This window comes from Amblyraja radiata, chromosome 4 (assembly GCF_010909765.2).
Source record: "Amblyraja radiata isolate CabotCenter1 chromosome 4, sAmbRad1.1.pri, whole genome shotgun sequence".
Lineage (NCBI taxonomy): Eukaryota > Metazoa > Chordata > Chondrichthyes > Rajiformes > Rajidae > Amblyraja > Amblyraja radiata.
In genome coordinates this window covers 49,823,261-49,829,260 of record NC_045959.1, presented here as the reverse complement: position 1 = coordinate 49,829,260, position 6,000 = coordinate 49,823,261, and positions in this window count along the sequence as shown.

Here is a 6,000-nt window from a genome sequence, read left to right as displayed (position 1 = left end):
CGATTCTACACCCTCACTTGTTGGTCAGTTCTCATTGAGGTATAATTTTCACCATGCTCCCACCATGTAATCATTGCTGATTTTGCAGCCAAAGCAGCAAATTGACTCTCTTTGTGCATAATGATTAAACACAATTGCACATGCCCTAATGGCCTGTCTACAAACATTCCCCAGCAGTAGAAGCTAATGGAGAGTGCTTCACAGTCCTGTAGTACCAAATTCTGTTGTGCCCATACCAATATATGCTAAACCAGCATGGACCAGGAAATGAACCAAAAACCCATTAGGCATAAGATACAAAGCTTGAAAATGTGCCCCACCAAAATTATGAAACGCTTCTTCCACAGTGTTATCAGACAGCCAAACGATCCTCCTATAAACCAGGGTGTAATCCCAATCATCCGACCTACCTCGTTGCAAACCTTGGACTTTTTCCTCCACAACTGTAACACTATAATGCTGTAACTATATTCTGCACTCTTTTTTTTTCACTTAAATATTTATTGATTTTTAAGAGATATATACAAAACAGTGCAAACACCATCACCATAAATAAAACAAAGTAAGAAAAACAGCAATCAAAAAAAAAAAAATAGATAGGGGAAAAAAAAGAAGTAAATAATTAAACAAATTGGAATAAGACCGTGTGGTTCACTTACCAAATTAAAAAAAGAAAAAACATTACATTGATTAGTTATCTGGAGATAATTCAATATTCATACAAACATACCATCTAGTTCTGTGTATGGTGTGGAACATGACATTAAATATAATGCTAGTAAGAGTGCTGTTATGGTCTGTAGAACCAAAGCGGATAAATGCCTAAAATATCCTGATTTTAAATTGTCTGACAACAATCTTAGTGTCTGTAATAAGACAAAATATCTAGGGCATATTATTACAGAACAAATGACAGATGATGAGGATATTTATAGGCAACGACGCATGCTGTATGTACAGGCGAATATCCTCTTGCGTAAATTTGGTGCGTGTGCAGATGTGGTGAAGATGTCGCTATTTAGAGCATACTGCACACCACTCTACACTGCGCACCTGTGGTCGAACTATTTAAAGACAAGTATGCGGAGACTAAAGGTGGCATATAACTATGCCATGAGAACACTGCTAAGGCAACCTAGATGGTGTAGTGCCAGTAATATGTTTGTGGCTGCAGGAGTCAGTACTTTAGAAGCTATCCTAAGACACATGTATAAATTCATTTGCAGGATAAATGACTCTAAAAATGTGCTTATTGTGGCCTCGACAAACATAAGGGTTAGCACTACACGCTACGAATCCCAGCTGTGGAAATACTGGTATCGTTGTCGGACATTGATCATCTTTTAATCTGGATTTTTAACTTAAGTATTGTGGGTTTTTAAAAAATATATAAATTATGATGTTTTTATAAGTGATATACCATGATTTTATATGTATTTATGATATTTGAAATGCAATGCATTTTTAATGTAATGTTGCCCCTTGTCTGGACCTTGAGTCCGTAATAGTTTATTATTATTATTATAACACAATCTTTCCATATCTAACTCGGCATTTATCTAATTGGTGTCATGGCTCAAATAAACGGTCCATTTTTCCCAGATCTTCTCAAATGAAACATAGAAATTAGGTGCAGAAGTAGGCCATTTGGCCCTTCGAGCCTGCACCGCCATTCAATATGATCATGGCTGATCATCCAACTCAGTATCCCGTACCTGCCTTCTCTCCATACCCTCTGATCCCCTTAGCCACAAGGGCCACATCTAACTCCCTCTTAAATATAGCCAATGAACTGGCCTCGACTACCCTCGACTACCCTCTGTGATTCTCAAGGAATATGTAAATTTCTCCATATTAAAGATGTCTCGCACAATTTCTAACTACTGTTCCTGTTTTGGACTTTTTTCGTTAAGTCACTGCCTGGTAACGGCCTTCTTACTTGCTGCAAGCAAAACTTTAATCAAATATGTATCTTCTATTTTTACAATATCTTTAATACGCTCCAGATACATCACAGAGCAGGTATTTGGGATTTTATAACCCAAGATATTTTTTACAGCTGCATTAACATTTTCCCAGTATGGCCTTATCTTTACACAGTTACAGGAAATATGCGAGTGGTCTGCCTCCGTACTACCACACAGCCTCCAACAGTGTTGTTGGACAGCAAGTTGTCTGCTTTTTATTTTGGGTGTTATAAAAAAGCGAGATAGATTCTTCCAGCAAAATTCTCTCCATACTAGTGAGTTTGTGGATGAACATTGTGTTTCACACATTTGATACCATTCTTCTTCTGTTATTTGAATCTTTAATTCTGCTTCCCATTTTGTTTTTATGTAGAGCATTGATTCTCCCCCGCTTCCCACCAGAGCTTGGTAGAAAGCAGAGATGACCCGAGACCCCTTCTGCTTGTATGCATCCACAATCACCTTGATCACATTATTTGAAGTTTCATCTAGTTCTGGCCTTATCTCTTTTGTAAAGTAGTCTCTTAATTGCAAGTATCTAAAAAAATCATTGTTTTCGAGACCATACTTTGACTTTAAATCTTGGAAGCTCATAAACTCGCCATTTTCTGAAACTGTATACATTGCCGTTATGCCTTTTTGTGCCCATTCTTTGAATTTTGAATCATACACCCCTGGCTTAAACTTTGAGTCATATGCGAACCACTTCAATGCGTGAACCCCTCTTTTTAATTTGTATTTTTCCACTATAACATTCCATATTTCTAACGTAAATGCTACTATTGGATCCATAGCACGTCTCAAAGCCCCTCTCAGATATTTGTCTCCCACTCTGATATGATTTGATTGTACTCATTGGATTTGATTGGAGAGTACGCAAAAAGCTTTTCACAGTATCTTGATACATATGGCAATACTAAACCAACATCAATAATTTCAAATGTAAAAGATGATATAAAGCTCTTGTACCAGGTGTGAAGAAATCACCTCAACTTCTATTGGATAAATTTATTAAAACGACCTGACAGAGTTGAGACAATTTCGTCATTTTGAAATTCATGTTGTAGGACTAGCACATTAAAAAAGTAGCAACAAGTGTACTAATGCAATGGATCAGTAGTCTTTCACACTGACTAAATGAGCAATATTCTGATTCAGATTTCAGCTATTTCTTTTAAAAGAATACACAACCACAGGATAGTACATAGCAATTTATTTTGACACAACATACATATGCTCTACATAGGCAGTTGTTGTACCATTTTTTTGATCATGGCAAAGAAAGGACATGCACCAGTCTATTAAAACACATGTGTGACAGATTACAGCAGAAATTCATAACCCATATGGCAGTATATTGGCATAACTAAACAACTCTTCAGTATTTATGCAGCATCTGTGAATTATGTAAGAATGATATAATCAAATTGCTGTTATGTAAATCCAGAGATAATGTAATCAGAGCAAATGCAGGATACAAATAACTGCTACATGTATGACATTCAAAAGTTCAATCCTGCAGAAACAAAATCACCTTAAAAAAAGACAAAATAAAAACAAAAACAACCTTCAAAATGTGTCCAATTAATATGTGCTTAGTGAACACAGCATGCAAGACAGAACCTTCACACATAAAATAGCTGTTAAATGTTACAGAATCACTGTTTCCATCATACAAACTATGTACATTCTCTACACAGTGCATCTGATGCTCCCTTTTCCATCTCTCAATAGCAGCAAGCATATCCTGCTATTGTGCATAGCAGTACAACTCAGGAGAGGAAAGAGTGTCTAAATATTTTATAGCTATTTAATAACCATGTACTATTGTTTTTTCCCTCTAAATATATCAGTGCTACATCTCCACATACACTCCGCGTTCTGCGGATCCATCTAATTAATTAATATCTTTCGAAGGGGAAAAGGAAAACGTAAACACATATTTAGTGCAAATATCTAAGTTCAGGCAACTTTAACCCAATGTTTTACCTGTGCGTGGAAATGAAAGATCATTTTAAATCTGGGAAATAATTCTTCCATATTCTATGAGACCCACACAATGTTGTGGTGCATTTTAAATTAACATAAAATAAACCACTTTGTTTTAAGAATACACCTAGAAAGTAAACATGTTGATTAAAATAAAAGTAGAGATCGTAGGGTAGGGTTTTCCACCTCCAATTTGGTATAAATTGAGCGGAGGCAGTTTCAATGGACGTTATTTCGTGAACGACAATTAGGCAAAACAATATGAACTAATTTACTAAGAAATTAACCTTAGATTTTGAAAAAAGGTACTGGAAAGATTTGTATAGCCAAGTATGCAGAAAATACCCAGAATCAAATTAATTTGATAATAAAAAAAAAAAAATCCATCAAACCCAGTCAATTAAAGTTGTAGCACAATATACGTAATTTTACTACTACTCTAAATTTGCTGCAATATGTTCCCTCTTCACATTACTTATATTACCACCCAGAGTAATGATGTCTTCTTAATGCCATGGAAAATTATACCAGTCAAATGCAATGTCATTAAGTTAAAATTAAAATGACAGACATATCCTGGATCTTTATCTACCTCCAAAATTAACATTCTTCACAATATAGATTATGTGTGCTGTTCCCCGTTACTGTATTAAGTAGAATGCATTTGTTTACAGAATACATTTGGAAATATCTTGAGAAATGAATAATTGTGATTTGTAATCTTAAGGTGCAACTGACCAATAATGGATTTGCATGCAATATCTTGCTTAAAAATTATGACTAGAGAACTAACTCATAGTTTAATCAATTTACAATGTAATGCAAACACATATACATCCATTATTGGTTAAATATTTAAGTGCAAATATTAGTTTTGTGACTGTAACTAGATTTGGAAGAGGAATTGGATTAATTCACCTGTATTTACAGACAGCTTATGTTATTGTAGAATGTTTAGCTTACAAATATGCATGTGTTCTCATTCAGTTTCTTCACCTACTTTCCTTTCAATAAGGTATGTTGATAACAAGGAAGCAGCACAAGAGCAGTTCAAAACAGGAGTGTTATTCTATGTAGATCAGAAACGTTTTTTCCCTTCTACTCACAAATCATGCAAGGCAGAGATGATTGAAAGTGAACATGCACTCCTGCTCCTGAGAACTAATAGACTTTAATGGTTGCATGTTAAAGTTTTCTGATAAGTATCCAAATGTGAAGAACATTCATATTTTAAAATCTGTGACCAGCTATAATCATTTCTAATCAACAGGAATTAACAGTGGGTTCTAGGTTCTCGATCCTCATACATAAATACTATTAAGCTTTGGAGCTGAAAATAATTTAAAGAAAATGTACCCTTTCGTCTCAATTTACAACATTTCCCTGCTTCTACAATACATTCAAAAGACCATCTCACATTTCAGAGACTTGTATTAAATACTGGTATTTCACCATTGTGAAATTTAAAAAAAATCTTCATCCTGTCTGCTTACATTATAAAAACACTTGGTTTTGTGCTTCACACACTTATTTGATCATATTGACATGTTTACAATAAAGCATACCATACAATAGGAAATTATCTTGGTTTTGTCAATTGTCAAATATCTGATATTAGCTGCTTTAAATTTTCATGCTTGATTCCAAGCAACCAATCCAAATTGGTCAGTGTTTGTTTAACAATTTGGATCAGTTGTAAAAATATAACTACATGACAATTACCCATTATATGGCATTATATCCATCGATAGCATTTAGCCTGTTCTTTACACAGCATATCAAAGACAAAAGAGTGCAACTCAGACAGTACTTACTTCTAACTCTCCATCCATGTGTTTCTTATATTTTAAATATCGGCTACCTTATTAGCACATATTACACTTAGCAAAAGCAGCTTTTAGTTTTGGTTAGGTTTATCTAATACAGTGCATTCAGAAAGTATTCAGACCCCTTCACTTTTTCCACATTTTGTTATGTTACAGCCTTATTTTTAAATGGATTCAATTCATTTTTTTAAATCATCAATCTACACACAATACCCCAG